Source organism: Halichoeres trimaculatus, unplaced genomic scaffold (assembly GCF_033239565.1).
Source record: "Halichoeres trimaculatus isolate MK-OKI-2021-1 unplaced genomic scaffold, fHalTri1.1 fHalTri1_scaffold_20, whole genome shotgun sequence".
NCBI classification, from domain to species: Eukaryota; Metazoa; Chordata; class Actinopteri; order Labriformes; family Labridae; genus Halichoeres; species Halichoeres trimaculatus.
The window spans coordinates 23,461,803-23,487,400 of record NW_027437198.1 but is presented as its reverse complement, the minus strand read 5'-3'; the positions used below and the strand labels follow the sequence as shown (position 1 = coordinate 23,487,400).

The window sequence follows — 25,598 nt, the reverse complement described above, 5'->3', positions numbered from 1 at the left end:
AGCTCTGACTCTGTGCTAATGGAGTGACAACATTTCAATGATGGATTAACTCATTTTTACCTCGGGGAAAAGAGCTTTCCCCCAACTCTCCTCTCCAAACATCCACAGCTTGACTCATTTCACTCATTTAAAAACCAACTCCAAACCCGCTTTACATCTCTGATATGTCTTTCTGTATCCTCCACCTCTATCTACTTCTCATATAAAATCAAGCATCTTTCATATCTTAAATTTAAATTGGAACCTGATGAAGTGTTAGAAACTGCAGTTCCTTGAGTGTCCACTAGAGGCTGGCTGCAGAGGCCCCAGAAACCACATACACACCAATACAAAAGGTGATCTTTACAGCAAAATGTCTTTATACCTCCTTTTTCTATCAGCACACTCTCCAGGTTGTTATTTATTTTTTATTTTTCTATTTTTTTGTCAGATTTTATTTTTTAAGCTTTTAAACTCTGAAGTTTTTCACATATGAGGACAAGGCTGACCAGATTGAAAGGTGGGCACCCTGAAGCTGTATGCAAAGACCTCTTTAACTCACCCTACTTTGACAAAGTTTAAGTCGAGCTTTTTCATAACGCCACGAGTCAGAATTATTTATCTTGAATGTTTGGTATCTTACGTGAGGTATTCTGGTCTGTAACTCAGAATAACCCTGGTAATGATAACATGTTGGATTTGTTAAACTTTGAATGTGAACTCTTTGAGGGAAGATAACACAAAGATATTTAGCATTTAAATTGTAAAGGTTGTAACGTCTGTGTTATCAGATACGTGTGTGAGGTCGTCCTCACACTCCAGGCTCAGGTTTGTGTGTGTGAGTGTGTGATTTGGAGCAGGTGTGAGAGTCTTATATAAACCCTCCAGCTCCCTGTGCTGACTCATTAGCTCACCGTCTGAGGTAGTGAGAGGTTGCTCCTTGCTTGGTGTGTGTGTGTGTGTGCATGAGCACATCCTCCTTCACAGTTTGGCTTTTTCCAGTTTCTTAGAAAGAGTAGTTCTTTCTCTAAAGGCACCCCTGTCACATTAAAGTGAAATTGGTTAGTTTGATTTCTCAGCTTTTCAGCAGCAGTGATTTTGTTTCCCTTTTACTGAGCTTTGTTTTGTGAAAAGAGTCTGTTTTTTTTTTTTTTTTTTAAATCTTGGCATGTTTCTTTTCTCTTTCCTTTGAATTGCTCACAATTTTATTCATTAATTTACTTCAAAATTATTTGTTTGGGATTTTTTTTTGCCTTTAATTGGAGAGAACAGGACAGTGGATGGATAAGGAAACAAAGTGAAACAGGCCAAAGGCTGGATTCAAACCCGGGCCCCCTGGTCGTGGCCAAACCTCATGGGGTGCAACCTAGACCTCTGGGTTATCTGCGCTCTTTGCTCAGGATTTCAGTCGTTACTCCATGAGGACAGCGTTTAGAACTTTGTTCTACGATTGTGTCCCAATGATCCGGACTTAAACTGAGGCCATGACCACATGTAGCCAAGTAACTAGGAAACCACATATTGTCACCCTGTTAAAACGATGGTCAAAGTCATTTTTTAAAATTTTTGGGAAACCCCCAAAACTTTAAAAAATACAGAGCATATGATATTTATTAATTGTTCAACCAAAAACTGCCCTTTCATACCACAGTGCAAACTCAAAACTGTAATTACCCTGAAATTGGTCAGGAGGCAGTCCCTTTCCTCACTTCTCCATGTCTTCTTTGCTGGGTTTTTTGTTGAACCTAACCCATTTCCAACATCCAGTTTGAACAACTTTTTAAAACCTGACCATTAACTGTCCTTTAATTCCATAAAGCAAACTCAAAATGTAGATAAATCCAACCTAAACTGAACAAATGTCAGGTCAATCCTACACTGACTAGGCATACTCATACATCTCCTACCAAAAAGTAAAAACATTTCTTTAATTTCAAAACTTTGAGGGGTATTATCCCCTTGAACTCATTGTTTGGTTACAGAAATAAGTGGGCTAGCCAGTAATAGGTAGCTAGCTAGAAGTAGCTAAATTGTAGTTAAACTATAACTTGTGAATTTTAGACTATGTTACTACACAACATTATACCCTGGCCTTTATGAAAGTAAACCTAATCACTCACCAGTAGAAACTGGTTCAAGAATCATGTTTACAGCTTCTTCTGCACTTAAGTTTCTATTTCTTTTTGAAGCAGCCACCATAATTAAAACCAGTTAAATTGCCCAAGTTACACATTTTATCCTAAATAATCCAAAATTTGGCTTGGGCTAGGAATAAAATGGCCTAAGTCACGCTCTTGACTAAGGCCTTTGTCCTGTAGGGCATAAAGATCATGATCCTTTTAGCTAAAGATTCAAGTGATTTTATCAGGGATTGCTGCCATTGTCAAGAGATGATTCAAGCCAAAAATTCATTTTCATCAAAAAACAACAAAGGCAATTATTTTAATAGGGTGACAATATGGTTTTATACGTTTCAGCCTGTCATCCACACCACACTGAATGACGGGGTTCATTTTGATTGGCTGGGTCAGGTTTAACGTCTGGAAAAACACTGCTATGTATGGGTTTGGCAAAGCACTTGCTCTATTTTCTCTTTGCATTAAAAACACAATGTACCCCAAAAGAATCTGTGTTTGCATCTTTTCAAATCATTAACTCTGGAGTTTGAAATTATGACACAAAACATCTGTAAACCCCAAACAGGTCATCAGAAGAGCTGGAAGTTGAAAAGCGAGATCAAGAAGTACAGATTACAAATCAAAGCATCAGATCTTTCTACAATCAAGGCCTAACTTGTCTTTTTTTCTCTCTTTAGGGGGGAAATGTTCATATCAGTCCTTAAAATCCAAGAGGAGGAGGAGAGGAGAGGCCCGCTGCAGCTTCACAGGCGAGCACACCGAACACAAACAAACAGTCATGTCCTTGTGATGGAGTATCTCGGCCTTTTGTTTTCTCGAGATAACAAGATGATTAACTTGTGACCTTAAGATAACAAGGCTGACAAATAATATGTGAAGGAGATAAAGATAAAAAGAAAATGGCTCGGACTGAACACTAACAGCTGCTGTGAAGAGCTTTGGGCTAAACTTCAGCGCCCCCTGTGGACAAAGATAAACATCTTATAGCTAAATCAATACAAAGCTAACTTTATGTCATCCTGCTTTATTTAAAAAAAGCTGAATATTTCACTCATTGTGAAATATGTGAAAGAGGCTGTGAATCATCTTATCCCCCACAGACGCCAAAAAACTACAATAAAGAGATTATCGGCACTATTCCTGATCAGAATCAGAATCAAGTTTTTTTGCAGAGTAAGGAATTTGTTTTGGTGTGTTGATGCTCATAATTACCAAGACAATAATAAAAAAGCAAGAAAGAATATAGAAAAAGTTAAGATATAAAATATACAAAAATATATACAGGGAACAATATAAAATAAAATAAAATAAAATAAAATAAAATAAATAAAATAGAATAAAATAAAATAAAATAAAATTTAAAAATAAAATAAAATAAAATAGAATAAGATAAAATAGAATTTAAAAATAAAATAAAATAAAAATAAAATAAATAAATAAGAATAGTTGCAGAAAAACAAAAAAAGGTGCAACTCTTAACAGTGTTTATGAGACAGAAGCAGGTTTTTAAATGACTGTGCATCGTCTTTCTCTGTATCTGATGACGGAACAAACCTAAAAATGGAAGTTTCACAATAACCAAGCCAACGCCTCTACAATACAGAAGATTGTCTGCAGTGATAAGTGAGATTATCCCAAATACAATGACACCGCTGGCAGATCAGAATCACTGTGTTCCCCTGTGGGCCTCAGGATGCAATCTTTGGGTATAATCCCATGCTGTCCAGATAAGACGAGGAAAAGAGTGGGAGATACATTTTTCATCCAACAAAAACAAAAAACATGAGCTCTCTGTCTTCTTTCCAATCATCCATCAATCAGAGCTTACATATGCATACAAAGGAAAGGAAAGGAAAGGAAAGGAAAGGAAAGGAAAGGAAAGGAAAGGAAAGGAAAGGAAAGGAAAGGAAAGAAACAACATTTCACAGCTCAAGCTCAGTAGCAACAGTTTTACCTTCCAAACACAAACTGATGAGCAGAATCACACCAGAATAGAGAATAAATACAACCACAATAAGAGAAATCCAACAAGGTCATGACAGAAACTGGTGTCCTGAGGTCACCGTGACTCATCCCTCGCCAAAGCAGCAGAGTTATGTGGAGATAAGGCCGCCCCACGGCACTAAAACTTCCCCGTGCAGCGAATGTAATCAAAGATTGACTCCGAGTCCACTTCATATTCTTTAACACGAGCAGACGGCAGTGTGTTTCCACAAAAAGGAATAATCAATCATACTTGTGACTCAGCGTCCGTACCTAATGAGTCTGGAGGTGACGGAGTGCCACGACAACAAGTTTAACTCTCATCAGACAACTGGTCACATATGGCTTTTCCATTAGTCACCAAATCAAGCTGCATTAATCAGCAGCACACACACACAAACACACATACACAAACACACCCAGAGGGCCTGAAATATAACAAAACAAAGAGGGGAAGTCCTCTGCTGCTCCTCTAAGTCAGGGTCCACCAAAATCAAAAACTTCACACTGACATTTCACACCGTGTTTCTGAGCAGATAATCCTCCTAGTGATTTTTCAAGTGTGCCCAAACTGGAATTATACAACGTCTGAATAATAAACACACACTCACAGTGAATTTTAGAACAAATGAGGAGATTTCGCAGTCATACAGATGTAATTAAGATGTACAATTATGATCCAAAAGTGGAAAAACTACAGATGTTTGGCCGTACTAACTTCCAGAATAAGTCTGCAGTTATCTCAAATAACAGTTTGTGGTTATTGGCTGGACACGTGTCCTCTGAAGCAGTTGTGTCTCTGGGAAAATCAAAACTTTTAAACAAGATATTACATCATCCTCTCTTCTCTTCCTTGACTTCTCAATTTACTTGGACACGGAAGATTAGAGTGAAATTTCTTCGAGAAAAGTTGAGGAGTTTATTGTAATCTGTTGGCTCGTCTGGAGAGACATTGGGCCAGAAAGAAATATGTGCAAGTTCATGGCAGATGAAGGAGGGGTACGGTCCAAGAGGCAATGCTTGGTGCTGAGAAATGATGCAGGAATGCTGCAAACTGCAGATCCTCAAGAGTCAACCCAAGGCTTTAAAACAATTCTGCAACAGGAAGTTAACTATTCAAGTGCATGCTTTGAGAGGAGAAATAGCACTTTAAAGGTTGAGTCCGGCCCACTCGAAAACTTTCCAGCCTGCCGGACAGAGATGCGGGGACAAGATGGCAGAAGACCACATTCTCCTAGTGGTCTAAGTGACCAGAGATCACCATGATAATTGAGTGGTAAAAAAACTCATGGTGTGAAATTGCGGCCACTCTCAGCAGAGAAGAGGAATCGCTCAAAAGAGCCGGGAAAAATCTCAGGCACAGATATATAAAGGCGAAGAGGAGCACAGAAAGGCGAAGTGGAGATCCAGGGGGAAGCCAGTCCACAGGATTTTAAAAGAGGTGAGTTGGCTCTCAACGTTGGAAACATTCCTCAGAGAGTTTGGTCCATATTGACATGATAGCATCACATATTCCAGCATTCCAGCTTTATGACATGGAGCGTTATCCTGCTGGAAGTAGCCATCAGAAGATGGGCACACTGTGCTCATAAAGGGACGGACATGGTCAGCAACAATACTCAGGTAGGCTGTGGACTTTAAACCATGCTCAGTTGGTACCAAGGGGCCCAAAGTGAGCCAAGAAAATATCCCCCACACCATTACACCACCAGCAGCAGCCTGAACTGTTGATACAAGGCAGGATGGATCCATGCTTTCATGTTGTTGAGGCCAAATTCTGACCCTACCATCTGAATGTGGAGCAGAAATCCAGACTCATCAGACCAGGCAACGTTTTTCCAATCTTCTGTTGTCCAGTTTTGGTGTTGCTGTGTGAATTGTAGCCTCAGTTTCCTGTTCTTAGCTGACAGGAGGGTCACCCGGTGTGGTCTTCTGCTGCTGTAGCCCATCTGCCTCAAGGTTGGACGTGTTGTGTGTTCAGAGATGCTCTTCTGCAGACCTCGGTTGTAACCAGTGGTTATTTGAGTTACTGTTGCCTTTCTATCAGCTCCAACCAGTCTGTCCATTCTCCTCTGACCTCTGGCATCAACAAGGCATTTTGTCCCACAGAACTGCTGCTCACTGAATATTTTCTCCCTAGAGATGGTTTTTGGTTAAAATCCCAGTAGATCAGCAGTTTCTGAAATACTCAGACTAGCCCGTCTGGCACCAACAACCATGCCACGTTCAAAGTCCCTTAAATCACCTTTCTTCCCCATTCTGATGCTCAGTTTGAACTGCAGCAGCTCGTTTTGACCATGTCTACATGCCTAAATGCATTGAGTTGCTGCCATGTGATTGGCTGATTAGAAATTTGCGTTGGACAGGTGTGCCTCATAAAGTGGCTGGTGAGAGTAGAACACACATACCATTTGGGGGGTTTGCTTAGGGGCTGTCTTGCCCCCCTCATGTGCACACCACTGCTCCAGCATTAAGAAAGTTTTACTAAACCTTACAACCAGATGTTTCAGCTGTGTGGGACTTTCCAAAACAACAAAGCAACAATACTGTCAGTTTGATCTGGACAGTTTGTTATACAGTCACAGGCTTTTCAAGGTCTGCTTTAAAGGGTTAAATAGCTCCCAGAAATCCACATGGTTGGCATTAGCACGATGGAAGAAGCATGTGTGTGAAATGAAGAAAAAAAGATGTTCTACTGAGACGTTACTGGTTAAATTTTGAGAGACTAACTTCCTGTTTGATCACATTAGTCCTTGTTTTTTCTTCTTCTGTGGTTGTGGAGTGAGAACACACATCTATGTTTATAAAACCGCAAACACTGGTGAAGAAAGGCTACAGAGCGTCTGAGATCGCTGTGCTAACTGTAAAATCAACATGATATTCAAACTGGTCTCTGGGCATGTCAGCGGCTACACTGGCAGAGACTTGAAACCCTCTCAAAGCAGTTTAGGTCCCTGTGAAGTCCTGATGTTCTGTCAGTAGACTGCCAGTAGCCTGCTGATGTACGTTTCCCACGAGAGGCTAAACATCCCACAGTGTGGCGGCCAGCTTTTCTTTGGCGTGCTCGCTGCTGTTTCACTTTAATGTTTTCATTTTTCAGCTCTTGATTTCCAGCCACCAATAATGTGGAAACCCAAACTTCATTTGACGGAGGGGAAACTAAACGGGTTTGAAAGTGGAGGGATATTATGTGAGCAGAGTTTATGGGGTGTTGTATTATTTTCATTTTACCAACTGTGAAGAGAGAAACACACGGCTGAGAAAGTGTAAAGAACTTGGTGAAACCGTGTTTCTGTGCTAAGCTGTTATTAAATGTCCAATCCAAAAGACATAACTCGATGTCATTAGTAATCCTGAAGAACAGGATCTTTCAGCTGGAGTGTGCTTGTTTGCAAGAACAGCATCCCAAAGTCTGTGTGCAGAGTACAGCTAGTGCTCAAAGTCCCCAGTACTGAAGCCAACGTCTCTGGTGGGCGAATCAAACATGTGAGAGGGATTCAGCTGCAAAGACAAACTCCCTGATGGCGTCAAGAAAGTTTGGCTCCTCAAAGGAGGAAAGAAAGGCTCAGCACTGGATGCACCCAAGAGAGGATGTGCTGACCGAGCACTGGACACCGTTTGGCATCCATCAAGTCAAGAGGCTTATCTGTGAAAAGGAGTGAGGTCTGGAAGAGTTTCATCATGGGATTCTGGGACATTGTTTGTATACTGTGTCATTGGGAAGTCTAGGACAGTTCCTGTGCAATGGCAGGTCGGTAGTATCCCAGGGAGCTGCTGGGAAGGGGGGTCAGTGTGGGCACTGGCTATAGTAAGTACTTGTGTGTCAAGAAAATTGCACCTAAGAAGTAAATTATGAGCAATCCACTTTAGTTAGCAACTAGCTATGTTCCCACCGGCAACTTTTGTTGCCACTCACAGAAATACACCCATGATCAAAAAATATATGTATCCCAGGTACAATTTTTGGGGGAGGGTTACTTTAAAGACTTGAATGATTAAATAATTATGGACATGTCTGGGGAGAAATTCATAAGAAATTTATGAAAATTGGCTCTTTCCAGAACGATTTGCATCCACCATGTCTTCCACCAGAAGGAGCTGAAAGCAGATGATGTCATGTGACAGGAAACAGTTGGAAACTATTTTTTTATAAACCTAAATCTTTGTCTAAGTTGTCTACTTGCATATAAGTTAAAAAAAAAAGTTGCATTAGTAATGTTAAGATTTTTTATTGTGAGTAGAAAATGCTTGGTTGCTAGGCACCGCTCCGTTGGTTGTGGCTGCCAGCTTTGTCTTCTTTGTCCGTTTTTTTTTGTGTCATCTTTGTATTTGGAGTGGATCATTACTTTGTATGGTTCATTTGTTGGTCATAGACACCAAACTGGTTTTGTCTTCAGTGATATTTTTTCTTTTTTTTTTGTCTGTAGAGCCTACATGTAACCATAGATGCATTGTTTACATGTGAAATCAGCTGTTGGCAGCCTGTAGCATGTCAATGCTAACTGGTGCAAGGCCGGATGTTTCCCAACAAGGTGAGGAGAAGTAGGTGAGGATGACGTGCTGGTTCTCAGTGTGAGCTAAGAAGTGATGACATGGACCTGTCCTTCCATCCATCGTTATTGGGAACGTAAGATCTATCTCCAATAAGATGGACAAGCTAGCTTTACTAATCCAGCAACAGAGGGGATACCAGAAAGCAGAGTAGCATTGTGCTACACACAGACTTGGCTAATGGAGCTAACATTGGAAGAGCTTCACCTGCTGTGAGCAGACAGGATCCAGGAGACAGAGACTGAACAGACTGCTGAAGAAGCTCAGTCCTGGACCCTGTGGAGGTGGAGGCTGGCTGACTGGACAATGATGGACAAGCAGTCAGCATCTATTTTCTTATGGACCTTTTTGCACTTTCTATACACTTTCTTACTTTTGTTTTCTTGATTGCTGCTGTGGCTCCTCCTGATTAATAAAGTATTTTCTTTTTCATTCTATTCTATTCTATTCTATTTTAAATGACATTTGTTGTCATATTGTTGCAAAACGGGTTAATTCATGGACAGTTGCAGCCTCAGTCAGGGCTGTGCCTTGGCGTAGCTCCTTGTGTAACTTTTAAGGCCAAGCCTGGCGGAGAGCAGTATACACTTCAGGGAAATCAGAGTTACTCTTGTGGTTCTCTTTGTGTCATCAGACCGGGATCTCCAGAAGAAACTTGGGAAATCTGCAGAGGAGTCCAATGAAAGACCTCCAAAGACCTCCTAACCATGTGAGACCTCTGCACAGTGGAGGCTTTAAGTACATTAGACATGTTTCAGAGTTTTGTCAATACAGATTGTGAGAGTTGTATGGTGAAAGCAACTTGCAGTCGAGCCGACTCTTGACTCTGCGTCACAGCCTATTAGCTGCAGTTGTTTCCTGTGGATGGTGATTGTAAGAACAGGTAAGTGGGTATGATGGGCTAGCATGGGTTTCCTCTGCAGGGGGCAGGACTAAGTGTTAGAAAAGAGGCACAATAACAAAACACCAGCCTTTACATTGAGAACACCTCATGATCTCATGAAAATGTTGCTGCAGAGAGACTGATCTGGGAAAAGTAAACGAGAACTGATGGAAAGAGAAATGTTGGACGTGACATTTTTCAGCGTTTTGAAGGACTCCGACATTTCTTATTCAAGCTGAGTGCTCACCTAAGCTGAGCACAGCAGGAGGCAGGATTCCTCCCCACTGGGCTAATGCATACTCTGAATGTGGCTCTACAATGACAGAAATGAAAATAAGCACTCAGCTCTCCTGAGGAATTATGAGCTTTAAAACCATTTTATTCTATTTTCAGGTCTGTGAAGAAATAAAGTCTAATATCCAGAGACACAAACTGCAAAATCTACGTCCAACAAGCTGTGTTTGACTCCTTTAAGGTGATGTGAAATAAACTGAATGAAGCTTCAGCTGCTTATTTAAGATTCTTGGCTAAATCGAGTGAAAATCCCAGTTTTGCTGTCAGATGAAAGTCGTGTCCTTTCTACCAAACACAACTCTGCAGGACTCAGAGCACAGCATGCTGGGACGTAACTCAAAAACCCTGCTCTCCAGAAAAACCTCTGTAAGTTTGTCTTCCTGTGTACTTTCTGACTTTCTGATTTCCACTTTCTCTCCGCCACCCCTGCTCTGTTTTGCTGCTTCGCCTGCAGAATAAATAAATACACTTCAGCACTATCGGTTTTCCATACACTGCGCCTCCCTCAGCTGACAGAAACATGTCAAACCACGCAAATAAATAGCTCCCCTGTAACCCAAATAGTGTAATTGCTTGGATCCTGCGCCCCTGCTTGCTCTCTTCCTGAACATAAGAGCGGGTTCAGAAACTCTGCCACTCCTGTTCGAGCCAGAGGACACGAGACTCAGTCTGCCCAGAGCGCATTAACACCTCAAACTCAACCTCCACCCCATTTCTGGGTTGAGACAGGGGGGCTCTTCCTCACCCATTCACCCCATCAACTTAATGTAAAACACGACTCAACATTAGTTCAACTGAAAATTTAATGATCCCCACAGGGAGGGAGAGGTCTGCGCATTATGGTACCAAAAAACATGAACATTTAGACAAACGCGGGATCAGACATTCACGAGCAGCAGTGAAACAAATAACAGGAAGTAAAACCTGCACAAATTGGAGACATAAATATGATGTGAAATATGGCAGGCAACAAAAATGAGGTGAAGATCTGATTTGAAAACACATGAAAATATGGGAAAATCTGCAGCTGGCTGAAAGAAGTAGACAGAGTTCACAAAACAGCAATTAGGAGAGGAACTGACGTCCCAAAACACCGAGACACCGCCATCCAAAAACACATCATAACTCTAACATGACAAGTTTATGAAAGGAATGATTTATATTTATCAGAGCACACAGAAAAAAACTGAGAATAGTGAATTTGAGACTATAAAACATCTGACGGCTGTCTGACTATTGAAAAGTAAGAATGTACAGAGAAACCTGTCACTTCTGTGTGGTTACATCACATTTAGGTCCGTCAGCATTAACGGGTTGATGGCAACATTAACCCTATTTATTTCTAAAAACTGCAGACTATTTTGTCCCTTTTTGCCCACTGTAGCCAAGCTGCTGCAGCGTCTTCCTGCTTCCTGTTGCTGTTATAAAAAAGGAAACACTGTGGAAGTCTTGGGTCTTAATGATGTCCTCTGGTAGGGATGTTATTAATATGGCTTCCAAAACTGTTTCTCAATTAAAAAAAAAAAAAAAAAAATACTTAAGACTCGGAAATGTGTTTTTTTTTTTTTTTTGTTTTTTTTTCAGCTTCACAATGATTGTACCTAACCTCACCTTGTATGACAGCTGCAACTTGTTGGTTTGTGTCTGTTATCATGCTAGCTTGTAGCTAGTTAGCACAAAATGGACAGGTTTTGAGAAAAAAAAGACTAAAGACGAAGACCAACAGCCCTGATTTGGACGATTCTGCTGGGAAAAAAAGAAAACAAGAACTCATGGCCAACTAAAATAAAAAAAGAGGCAGCATACATCAAAAATGTCCATGAATGCTCAAAATGCGTCTTCAGTCTGGGGACCCACTCAAATAAGTTTTTAAAAACTTCAAAACGTCAGTGTCACTTGGTTCAAAAACATCCATCAGAGGCTGAAAAAACAGTTATCTTCTTAGACATAAAGAATGTCTGATGCCGAAAGCCGCATCTGTTAAATAGCGTGACGCCATAGCAGCGCAACACAATGTATCCCGCTAATAAATCCAACAAAGAAGAAGAACGCGACACAGGAAACAAAGAGCATAGATGGAAGACACGCAGCATTTCGTCCTCTCTGTGATTGGCATGTAGCTCTTTGATACAAAGTGCAATCAAGTTTGTTTCAGAGAAGACTGTGTGCTGCCAGGAGAAATGCAGCCGCTGTTGGGGTAAGTGACAATTCTTTCAACCAATCAACGGTCTGCAGTGTTGTAGCTCCACTTCACGAGACCGAATCAGTTCAGTCGTGCACCCATATGAAAGGGTCCCAAAGAGTGGGGCGGATCGTCTGGGTTATTTGGGGATCTGTCCTGGGATAAGTCAGTGAAAACGCCACAAAATGTGCACCGTACTGAGACGAACCGAACTGGTCTGCTTGGTGGAAACGCGGCTGTAGCCTTGTACCACATCGCTCATGTTAAAAAAACCTCACACACTTGGAGAAGACTTGATTCTACCAAAGACAGTGTCAGAAAATTACTTGGTGAGGATGCTGCCAATCTGCTTCACATCTTACCAAAACAGTCTTAAGGAGACAGATTGAGCATATTTTGATAATTTCACTTCTTACTTTTGAAAGGACAGACCTTTATTTGTGTACCTTTTGGATGCATGGCTAAGTGTTTGCATCCCCAAAACTAATACTTGTTTGTGATGAAAACTTTACTCAATTGTACTTAAAGTGTCTTCTAACATCCAGTCTAATTTTGGTGACATCCTGGTTTAGGTTTCCTGAGATACAAGTGGTGAAGCAGGTGCTGTTCACTGCTTTGATTTCTTTGAAATCCTTCAAAAACAACTTTAAAAGTCTTTTTTTTTCTCAAGTATCATAAACTAGACACAATGAAATTGTTGCATTCTAAGGATTTACAGAAACTGCCATGGTGAAGGGGAAGTTTCCAGTTCTGCAACATTTAAAAACAGCGATGACCTTTGACCTCAACCTGTCTTTAACACTGACCTGCAGCTGAACCCTGAGCTCACACCTCCTCTCCAGAGTTGCTTTTACCTCAGGGTGCAGCGGTAAACAGAGGGATGTTTCCCCTCCTCGCTGACATTCAATAGGTCCAGTGGAGACAAACCGAGGGGCACAGTAGTTGTACGCAGCCCTCCTCTGTTTGACCCCAGAGGCCGCAGTAAAGCGGCTCTGCTCCACTGGACTCGTGTGGGAGAGTGGGATCATTTACCTTCATGAGAACAAGAGGGTAATATGCCCCTGTGTGTGTGAGTGTGTGTGTGAGTGAGTGTGTGACTCAGGATGCTCTCCAGTTCAAGCTAAGGAAATGAAAAGTGTTTTCAAATGTTTTCACAACCTGGGAGGGGGTTTAAGGAGCCCGCTAATCACAACCACACGGAGGAAACCTACTTTGACGCCTACACACCAGATTACAGTGTAAGCAGAAGTGTGTGAAAACATCGCTCACCAAGGCAAAACTATCTCTCACCAATCTGGTTCTGATAGAAAATTGTCAAAATTGGCTAAGTTGAATTTCCTAGCCGGAGCCAGTAATGTAATTTTAGACAGTGCAGCGTGCTGCAGCTGAACGTAACGACATGCATTTCCTCCATAATGACTGAAACTTACAGAAAGCCCTGAATCCCATTCAGTCTTTTATCTAATCCAGCCTCTTTCCTGAGCCCTTTTGAATATTTATGCTTTCCAGTATGTTTAGCTGCGAGTCTTACGCTGTAAATACCAGGGGGCATGTCCGAGACGTGTAATTGTTTCCATCCTCTCTCGTAGCGTTTACTTTCCACGGCTTAGCCAACAAAATAAATGTTTTCTTGTCATGTCAACAGAGATGCTAATGGCCTCGAAAATAGTTCTGTTTCACGCTGCAGGTACAAAATGACACAATAATTTATCTACTCAAAGTACAGTTAAAGTTTCCACTCGCCGTGACCTCGATTGTGTACTCTATGATTGAGTCGTACGTTTGCTGAGGTCAGTCTGAGCTGCAGGCTCTTCGGTTTACTTCTTTACATCAGCAGGAGTTTCCTGTCTCTCCATGGGCGCTTCGTGTGATAGAAAGAAGTTTTACAGCACGCTGGATAAGAGACGGCGGTCTGTTTTTACTTTTAGTCTACAAAACCAGCTGTGAGTGATATTACGCTTAATCCAAAACTCAATGTATGGTGCGTTCAATTTTAGCGCTTTACTTGTGTTTTTCTATTTTTATGCTACGTTACAGATCATTGCACATCATTTCATGGAAAACATCCGTTTTTCACTTCCTGGTTGAATTTGACAACATTGAAATGATATGTACACATAGAGGTTTTGAAGGAAAGATACAATTTTAATGTACAGGGTTAGGGTGAGGGTTAATGTGGCACTGGACATCAGTACCATTACTGATCTTGGCCTTTTTACTTCTTCAAAAAGGCTTTCAAATCTGACTAGGGCTACCCTGTTTTATATTTTCTGAAAGGCTTTTATTAAATGTAGCTGTGTTGCACCTTACTTGTTTTTTTTTTTTGTATGTTGTATGTAGGGATGGGCGAGTACTGATACCAGGTATCGATATCGGGCGAATACCAGTCTTATTTCATTTATATATATATATATATATATATATATATATATATATATATATATATATATATATATATATATATATATATATATATATATATATATATGACAGTTTTTAGTAGTTTTTTTTTTTCTTTTGCACTTTCAATTTTTTAAAAACAAATCATAAACTCAAAGATAATTTTTTGTCTTTTATTTGTATTTAATAGCAGAGTGACTGTGCTGCCTTTGTTAGAAATGATCTGTCACTCTTAATTGAAGTTTTATGTATAAAAGTAACAGTGGTATCAGTATTGGTGAGTACTCAAGAGGTAGTACTCGTACTGGTATTGGTCTGAAAAAAAGTGGTATCAAACATCCTGAGTTTTATGGTTAGCTTGTTTCTATACTTTTACTCCTGACACTGCTGTTAAGTGTTTGGGTACCTCTTTGGTTATTGTAAAGGGCTTCAGAAATAAGAATTGATTAACTGATTGATCATAAAACACAGCTGATAACGAACAGGTTCAGTTTGCATGAAGTTTGAAGCTCCTGTGAGGGAATTCTGGTATTGCAATCCCTCCGCTTATCTCATCACACACAGGTCTATGAAAGACTTTCTAGCTTAAAATACTATCATGTTGCATTTTGTCTGTTAATATATTTGCTTTTCGTGGATATTTTCAAAGAAAATTTCCAAAGAAATAATAAAAAGATCATCTATACCTATACCGCATTAGTAGATTCAAGGAATTTAAACTCCTCACATGACCTTAAAATGACAAAAAACTTTAAGTACATTTTGATTTTTACAGGTTTGTTTCAAATATTTACGTCTGACTGTTGCCTGTGGTGTAAAGATATGAAGTTTAATGGAAGAAATAATGTGAAAGAGTCAAATAGAATGAACCTGTAAAGATTTATGACCCAATTCAACAGCAGCTCTCAGCTTTATGGGGCTTTAAGTGAGTTTTGGCTCAAAGTTTGAGTCAGAACTTTATAATTCAGCCCTCACAGCCCACATGGCACCTGTTTTTATTGCCCTAAACCTACTGTAAACTTCATACCCACCACTAAAAAAACACTCACTCAGAGGAGGAACCAACTCACACCAACAGTTCGGAGTCAAAGAGATTCTCCCCTCAAGAGTTGGACACTAAAATGTAAACTATCTGTAATGTCTTGATGTTTTCTTCTCTTTCTGGCAGGTTGGTGTCCGGCTCTCCTCGCTCAGCATCTTCAACCAGCCCAGCTCCACCCCCACCGTGCCCCCTTTAGTGGCACAGCCTCCCCTAAAAGCTTTTTTAATTATGGCAGCCATTAAAGCAGTGCTGGCTCTCGCTGTGACTGATGGTTGTGTATGCACCACTGCTCCTCTGAGCCAGCCACAAGCTTACATGCACTTATATGACCACACACACGCATATTTACAGTACATGAACACACACACACATACACATACACACACACAAATGGCGTGCACACATGCATATAAATGCACTTACAGACGCAAAACGTTTCGACCAGACGACCTAACTGGCTCCAGTGGCTTTAAATCTGTCTAATCATCTTTTTTTAAGTCTGCGAAAGCGATGGTGGCATGCCCTCATCTCATCATCAAGAGAAGAAGAAGGACAGCAGGAAAAGAGCGGGAGGATAGAGGGGAGCTATAAAACACCAGATTCACCGAGTGTCTCCCTGAAGACGAGGAGGTTTGTGTCTTCAGCTGGATTCTTCACTCAAAAAGGAAAAAAAAAAACCTGTGCGAGAAAATAAATGCAGAGCTAAAGATAGAAAAGACAGCATGTGTGAGTCATCCGCTGGAAAAACAGATGAGCACACTTTCAATTATTGATCACCTATCATAAAACAAAAATGAAACGGTGACATCATGGGTTTGACGAGCTGCACTGCTGACGCTCGAAAAAAAACAAAGAGAGCCATCGGTGGGACGCAAGTGGAGACAAAAGCTTTTGTTACAGGTCTGAAAATAACTTTAAGAGTTAAGTTTTGGGTTGAGAAGCAGGAAACATGTCTGAGCCTGTGTTTTAAACTCTACTGAAGAAGTTAAATGAATATTTTTGTTCCCAGAGCCTTCAGGTTAGAGCCTAAAAGCTACGATTTGTGTCGGCAATGCAGCAAGTGCAAGTGTAAGTGCTCCCAGGCCGTCTCTACCTGTGAATACGTCTGTGTTTATGGGGTCCCAAAGCCGTCTGGCCTCCATAAGACACTAATCCAATTGTCACCGTTCTAAGAGACGTATTTGACCCCCAGGCTTCAAGGGTCACGCCTGCTTCCTGTTTGGACCAATGGGAAGACTCCATCAGTGGTCTGACAGGCTGCTACAGCCGCTCTCAGGTTACACCGCCCGGCTCTGGGAGCCACAGTGCTCCCAGGGGTGCATCCCTGAGGTGTCCATATGTGTTGTGTGGAAGCAGGATGGGGGGGCTCTGAGAGGGTCACCAAGCCCACTACAGCGCTGCAACCACTTCAAAGGGACCCTGTCCCTTCGGTTCCCTGAGGGCACCCTGCTGTTTCTCCTCTGTGGCACCCCCCAAAGCCTTCTGGTGCACAATGGCTGCTGACGTAAAGGCCTTGAAGTTGGACACCTCCCCAGCAGCCCCGCCTGTTGACCTTCCCTGTGTGTGTGTGATGTTCAGAGCATCCCAGCTGATAGTGGCTCCTCTTTAAAAACAGTGTAACATGAGGAAGCCACATCCGGACCACAGGAAACCACCACACACACCATATGGAGCAACCACTACCTTTAGAAGACGCTCTTATATTATACATAGGCTGCGACATATTGTGGGCCTCTTGGTTATGAGTGCAGACGACAAAGAGGAGAAGATACTGTGACCAGAACAAAGCCTCACCTGTCCTCTGGGTTATAATTATGCATGTGATGGACGACAGATCTCCACTATGTGACAACTTTTAAAGCTTACGGTTTTCTGTCTCGCTCCTGAAAAGCATCTGGTTATAATTGAAGATGAAGTCTGGGTTTAAACTTTTAACTTCGACAACTTTCTTAATTTAATACACAATCTTACTTTCAGCTTATTCCAAAATATAATGAAAAACAGTCAAGGCTGTTCAATGAGTCAGGATCTCTGCAGATTGCATGATCATTTATGGGTTTTTATTAATAAATGCAACAAATAGTAGACTTTGGTCCTTTTATTCACATAAAGTGAATAAGATATATATTTTTTAATGAATGGAGGGCAGGTTTAGCTGAGTGGTTAAACTGTGTAGCTTCAGCCTTCATGTCTTGTTCAATCCAATAAAGGAAAAAGCCAAAAACATAGTCTTGAGTTGTACACGTGTGCACAAAACTCCTGAAATAGTCCCAGAATTTCCCTTCAGACTGTTTCCTGCCAGAGTCGGAGTGACCAAATATCCACATGAAGTCAGGATGAGCAGATTTAGAAGGAGATAACTGCAAAAATTTAGCCCAAGCAAGTATACAGAGCGAGGACATTAACACCATAAAAACAGTGCTAATGAAGAGCAGCAGCTATAACAGTATTTCAATTAAGCGGCTTTCTCTTTGTGTGCTTTTTTTTTTTTTAATTATCTTTTATATCAAACTATCTTTGTATTTTGAGCCATTGTTGCATTGTTTATGCACAAAATTTCAGCTGTGAGCTGCCAGTTGCATGTCGATGCTAACCGGTGCTAGGCCCAATGTTCTCTGTGAGCTGAGGAGATGGAGGCAAGGATTACGTACTGGCACTGGGGTGTGGGATAAAAAGAGATGACATCGACCTGCACTTTCAGTCATTGTTATAAGGAATGTAAGGTCTATCTCCGATAAGATGGATGGGCTAGCCGTGCTAACACAGCACCAGAGAGAATACCAGAGGGCAGAGTAGCACCATGCTATTCACAAACGCCATTGGAGGGATTTCACCTGCTCCTGGAGGACAGGCTTCAGGAGAAGGAGACTGAGGTTGACTGGAGAGTCATAGCCAGGTTGTCTCTGATGGACATTTTTTTCCTATCTGACACTTATTATATTATTCCATTTATAAATTCTTAAATTTTTGCACCACACTTTCTTGTATTGCTGCTGTGACTCTAAATTTCCCTTCAGGTTTTAACGGAGTACATGCTATCCATTTGTCTAAGCTTGAAAAAGGAGGTTTTTCACATTCTGCTCATATTTTCCATCATTTTTTTTTCTTTTTGAGGTGACAGATGCGTCAAACCAGTTAACACCCAAAACCCCTCTCCATCAGGGAACACAGAGCACGACCCTGAGTCACAGTCTGTGTTTCTATGTTGTCTTACCAACAGTGACCGCCGTCACTCAGAGGGATTAAGTAAGCTCCAGTGTTAATAGATTTCCTTTGGACGAGCTTCTGACAAAAGTACAAATGTATTCAGACAGAGCCCTGAGGCACTCCCCTGTGATCCACGGCTCCAGTAACAGTCCAGGAAATGTTTACGAGCCGACCGGCTGGCTTGTTTAAGGTCAAAGGTTACATAAAAAGCCAGATTGGGTTAACCCGTGTCATTTGATAGACACAAGAGTGAGTGTGAGCGGACCCCAGCGCGTCACAGCGGGAAGCTGTGAATTGGCTCTTTGGGCTCCCTGGGATGTTTATTTTTGGTGTTAGAGGGAGGTCAAACATGCACCACGGGGAGAAAGTGCCAAAGCTGAAATCTATTGGTGTTAAAACTGAGTCACTCTCACCTCCCAGGTCGTCCAAACCCAAACAAACAGCAACGCAGCACTGAGTCACAAACACCTTCAGACGACACGAGCAGAGAGACGCAGAGAGAGTCTGATCAGCTTTGGTCTACTGTACCATCCTCTCTGAACTAAAACTCCTTCACGGTTTGTTTTCTTTCTCTGGCCTACTTCTGAAGTGTTTATTTCTGGGTCCACAGAGAAAACACATCCTCACACTTTCTCTCCTGTCAGCTTCTTTTTGGAGACCAGCCCACTTAGCTTTAATTACCATTAACGTCACTGACAACAAAGTGGAATCAATGCGCAGATTGTGAACCCATCCTAAACATCTCCCAAACACACACACACACACGCACACACCCATAAACCTCCCTCTTGGGTCTCTCTTATTCATCTTAAGACCATCCGACAAAACTTACATTCTCTTCTCTCCCATTCTTTCAGTCTTTTTGTTTGTTACTATTTTGCCTCTCTTTTTATTTTGCAATCCCCAATTAGTTCAACTGATGCCAAGATAAGGAGTAATTATTTCTGCATTTTTCCTGTTTTTGCTGTTAGAGTGACTGTTAAACTGGACTCCAGTACTCAACCCACCAGACAACACCATGATCAGGGACTGTTACTCGGCCAAGAGAAGTCATTTTTTTATGGATATTTATTTATTCATTTATCTATTTATTTATTTACATAATACAGCATTTAAATTTCATTGTCTTAGGTAATTGTGCTATGAGGCTTATGTTACGAAGAATAAACCCCTCACCTCCCGAAGATGTGTCCCTTACATTAGATTGGACATTTCGTAGTGAAGCCACTAGAGGGCACTGTAACACTTCAACTTAATCCTCACTGCCTTCAGACCATGGAATATATTGCTGCGTTCCATTCGTACTTGAAATCGGGAAATTCGGGAGTGGGAATGACGTCACCTTCAAGTTAGGAGTTCCAGTTGCCAAGTCGGGAAAAACTTACCCAAACAGCAATATATCTGTATATAAACATTGAATAAAACTATGTATATGGCTGATTTATTGCGACAAACACTAGATAGAAATTCTTAAGTAAAAAGGATCTAACAAGAGCTTAATTACTGTTTACTCCTGAACTCAGGATCGGACGTTCCCACTCGAAACTCGGAAATTCCGACTTCTGAATACAAATGGAACACAGCATAGAAAATAATTGAGTCACTGAGATGTCACCCGTCTGTTCCCGATGCGTTGAAAAGAAGCCAATCTGGGGATGCAGCCATATTGAATATGACCCAGGTTTTCAGTTTCCCTTCAAACAGCTTCAGCGTACCTGTTGTCACCTGAGCTGAGCTGTGTCTCTGATTGGCCAATCAAACAATCTTAACATCTTCTGAACTGTTGAGTTAGAAAAAAAATCACTCACTGTAAAGTGTGTGCTGATAGCGAAATTAGCATTTCAGACCCAAGTTGTCTTTTGAACTAGGCTGTCAGCAACTTTTAGCACTTTCACATAGGCCTCATTTATCTAAACCTGATGTTGCCCCGTGTTTCCAACTGAAATTGTTGTTTTTTTACTGGCTTTGCTTAAATATTTGCTCAACACTGCCACCCATGATTCTTGGTGGTACTGCAACATTCTTTAAAATATAGGACAATACGAACAGAAAGAACGTAGAGTATAAGCAGAAGGTACCATCTGTTTTATAGACGTCAAGCGTGACCTAGCTTTGAATCAACAGCTTCAGTTTGATATGCTAACACTGGATGGGTTCTGCTAAATGTTTTGTTCTAGAAATTTTGAAATGGGCATTTTATTGATTAAGCCTCCAGACGAGTAAAGCTTTTGACCTCCGTCTGGGACTAAATAAAGAGGCGACATGAATCTTTCTCACAACAAACCAGGACTTTGTTTCAAAGCGTTGGACCAACGCTCGGCCAACAATCCTCACCAGAAGCAACACCACAAGCTCTACTGAGGACGAACGTTTGGATTCCTCTCTGTCTGAGTCTGTGAGTCTGGAAGTAATAAACCCCTAAATTAGAAAAATAAAATGCAAAGTTCTGAAAAGGTCTGCTCTCCTGCTATTTAATTAACCCTTTGTGATGTGTTTGACATTTCTATCCGAGGTCAAGGCAGAGATGAGGGAGAGGAATTATTTCTGTGACCTCTTAAGAGAAAAAAATCACACAATTATGTTAAAAGCTTCTTCATTTGATGGTTTTTAAGAGAATGTCTGCCTGGCAGAGGAACAGCAAAGCTACAGACTCTGTTTTTCTTAAGTAAGAGGGAGGAAATGAAGCAAAATAAAGAGCGATCAGAGCAGGATTAGCAGATCCTGCTGTGTGGACCACCGCAGAGTTGGAGATTCAATTCTCCTCCATCTAACTCAACCTCCCCTCATCCCCCCATCCTGTTTTAACCCTCTCTTCATCCCTCCATCCTGCTTGTTCCCAGTGCCAGCATCAGTCATCACTCCTGTCTCCTGATCTGGTCTGTTATCGCGCTCTGATCGTCTTCTCAAGAAAGATATCGATTAGGAGAGGACGCGATGACTGACGGCTCTGTGGTGGAGATACAATCAGGCTGTTTTTTAGACTGTGCTGTGCTGTGCTGAGTATTTATAACTCTAAAGATTACAGATAGAGAAGGAAAAGCTGGGACAGAGGAAGATAAACTGCTGCTATCTGTCTTTAGATGACATGCATCAGATGAGTCATGCAAACTTGAAGCTTTACAGTTTTGTGAGTCAGGCCTGAAACAGACTCTGTTTCTCTAAAAACAACACGATAAAGGAAGAGATGAAAACATGCTGTCATCAGACATGAGTCTGAGATGCTGGACTGGTGGTTCATGGTTTCTAGAGTGACTTTAAGCTGATTTCTGTGCTCACAGCGCCCTCTGGTGGTGTATGGTGTTATTGCTCGGGCTTTAAGCACATCTGGATGCATGTGATGCTCTCAGTGCAGCATGAACATCTGACTCACATGTGGACTTCCTGTGATGATATCTAAATAAAATGAGAAAAATGCAACAGTTTGATTAAAGAGGACAAAAAAACACAACATGATTATTCAGGGCATTTAAAGGGACATTGCAGGTAGAAATAAACTGACTAGATCTCCTTATTCACCATGGGAAGCTTGCACAAATCTGAGCAGGTAGTAAAGGTTATTTAACCCAACTTATCTGATGTAAAACAGAAAGATCAGCAGTTTACAGGAACAAAATATAGGTTTTTTTGAGTGAATAAAAACATGGATATTGTCTCAGCTCCAGTAACAGTATGCATTACTTTCTGAAGAGACGTTTTAAGCCGAGTCATCATTTTGGTAAACCTGTTGGAAATGCTGACTCAGCATAAAATTGGATGAGCTTATAAACCAGCAAAGAGGCGGAGCTAAGACCTCAGACCAATCAGCTGTTTCCCTGATTATGCAAAATAATGCAGAACCCATAACGTGAAGCTGGATTGAGGATGTAATGTAAATGTTTCTTTGGCTTCAGGGGCCAGATTTAGACTCCTTCATGGCACCTTAAGAGGTGAAGTAACCTCAGTTATTGTCCCACAAACATTAAACAATAAAAAGAGACACATGCAAATGAGTCCAGCTCATTCTGGAGACAGGAAGTTACATTTTAAGGCTTTTTTAGATTTTGTTTTGAAAGAATATGACAAACAGTAGAGCAGGAAACCAGAAAAGGGATCGTAGACGTCTGGAAATAGAACATCAAACTGAGGCTGCCTGCTGGAAGACTACATCTGAACCACTGTAGCCTCTGCACATGGGTTTGTGACCTAACTAGAAGACCAAAACTGCAGATTTCAGCTCTTACAACTTATTTTTCTAACCCTGAAACAAAAAAGTTCACTAAATAAGTAAATGAAACTTGTAAAACACAGACATTAGTATTCAGCAAAAGTTGAGGCTATCAAATTGCAGTGACATCTTTGGCCTGGAGTTGCATGACACTGTCGTGAAAACATGCTTTTTAACAAGGCGTGTGTTTGTTTTGGAAATGATGGAGATCAGATCCTCTTTTTCACTCTACTTTTCTTTGTTAAAGACAACTTTTTACCAGTTACAACGCCACGAGGTAAGGTGTTTATCAACAGTTAAGTAGCGCTACGGTTTGAAACATGACAACAAGTAAACTTTTTCAGTTTGTACCATAGTTTAGTAGCTGCTTTATTTAGCTCTTCTCACAGCACGGTGCTCTGAGACGTGTCTGTGACGTGTTACGTTAATGAATTCTGGTTCTGTCCTACCAGAGCTCATCTACCAACTCCAACCTCACCAATCAGAGCTAACGTAACCTCACTCTTCATTTTATTGATAGACTCTGAAGTTTGAACAGACCACTGCAGAATAACTGCTGACTGTGGGTTGAAATAAACATTAGCACAAACAGTTAGCCTGTTTTTTAGCCTTTAGCTCATGCTTTAGGCTTTAGCTCATGTTTTAGCCTGTAGGCCATGATAATCCTTTAGCCCGTGTTTTAGCCTTTAGCTCAAGTTTAAGCCTGTAGCCTATGTTTTATCCTTTAGCTCATGTTTTAGGCTTTAGCTTGTGTTTGAGGCTGTAGCTCATGTTTTTGCCTTTAGCCAGTGTTTTAGCATTAAGCTCATGTTTTTGGCTTTGGCTTTTGTTTTCACCTTCAGCCTGTGTTTGAGGCTTTAGCTCATTTTTTTTGCATTTAGCCTCTGTTTTAGCCAGTAATTTGTGTTTTAGCCTTTAGCTCGTCCTCTATCACTTCCGTGTTAAGCTTCCTTCTGCTCTTCTGTCTATTTCTGTCTGACATTTAGGCTCCAGTGTCCACCATCACTACAAAATTAATCACAGAAACCGTTTGCAGCTGAGAAAAACACAGATCTCTCATCTCACTACTAAACTTCATCAGCTGGCGTGGTGTTGTCATAGAGACCAAGTCCTCACAGGGACTTTTAAGTTGCATTATAAAAGGAAAATGCTGGATTGAAGTTTAAAAGTCTCTTTTTGCCCTTTTGGCTGTTTTTTTTTTCACTTCATCTTCATTAACACTGCAACACTTTGATTATGGATTATTTACTTGGACAATATCAGTGGGATTTTTTATTTTATCTGGGTCTGGATACTGGAACTGAAGCAGATTAATATATCCCTCCAAAGATTATTCAAAGTGACAGAAAAACTTAAAATGTGAGAAAAATTTGCTTGATTTGACATTTTGGTGAACTTAACATCTAGGTGACCTCCATCGTGACCTATGATGAAGTTCCTCCTCCCAGCTGGAGCTGCAGAGGAGCCCACAGACACTAGAGGGCAGCCTCTGTCCGTGTATAACTCCACCATCCCGGCCTCTGACATCTCACAGGGCTGTCTGCTGCCTGCAGCTCCTCATTCAAACTGAATTATACTGTGAAATAGGATTACGTGTCAAGCAATGCAATGATTGAGCACAATTGTTGGAGTTTGGCAGGAGAGCGGAGTAGAAAGGAAATACACAAACATGGATTCCTATTTGTCACGCTGATGTGAGTCGTCTGTGAAACGACATTAAGATAAGTCGATCCCGGGTGTCAAATGATGGGTATCTCAGCATCCACACAGACTGATATCCCCCTTTTTTTTCAAGTGAGTAAAAAATAGCAGTCGCTTGGCTTGCTGTTCCCCAGAGAGCACACAGACTGAGTAACGGCCCTGTAATTATGTACAGGAGTGTGTGAGTGTGTGTGTGAATGAACGTGCTCCGGTTTAAAAGGTGTTTTGTTATGGTTGCTGTTTTCTTCAGATTGTGGGCCGGGGAGCGGATCTCCCTTTATGGGTTTGCTGTTTCCTCTCCCAGAGAGCTCCCTGGTACCCTGGGCAACTGAAGAGGCTGGCTGGAATTATACAGAGACACGTTTGGAGTCTGAAATAATCTAATAAAAAAACAGAGTGAGAGAAAAGACAGAGGCAGGCAACCTCCGAAGTCGATGAGCTCATTCCCATCTTTCATCAGCATCTCCTGCATGATAATGAGCCGGGGAATCTGTACGTGTGCGCACAGTCTGAGGGGAAGAAAAGGCTCCCAAACGCTTTCATGTCTGAGTCACACCGGATTGACAGAGGCCTCCTCTCCTCTCCTTTCCCCGGTGACCTCTCACCTCACGGGGTCAGATCCCTCAGCATCTCTCCTGTCGAGCCAATTAACCCCTGAACTTGGATCAATTAACCCTTTTGCACCGGCAGCGATCAGATAACGCAGCGTGCTTTATTAGCAGGTGCAGAAAAAAGCAGCAGATCAAGAGGTTTCAAATAGGGTTGATCCGAAGACAAAATAAGGATGATGGAGGAGGCGCTGACCTGGGAGATAAAGATGTCAGATATAGGAGGAAAAGGAGGAAGAGTGGGAGAAGGGAAAGCTCATCTATGAGTCTAATTAAGCAGAAATGGAGCCGCTGGGAGCCAGGGGGAGCCGGCTTGGCCATATCTTGCATTTCAGTCCATTAACCTGCTCCTAATGAACTGTGTGTTATTGGGGGGAAAGTCTTTATTAATCACACCCAGCTGGCTCACAGCGTGCGTCGATACTC

At 41.4% G+C, this 25,598-nt stretch overlaps 1 long non-coding RNA gene across 2 annotated transcripts in view; it reads right to left on the bottom strand.

Annotated features, from left to right (window-relative positions):
- Positions 1-25,598, bottom strand: part of LOC141809968 (uncharacterized) — a 231,588-nt gene that overhangs the window by 28,497 nt on the left and 177,493 nt on the right. The window lies entirely within an intron of this gene.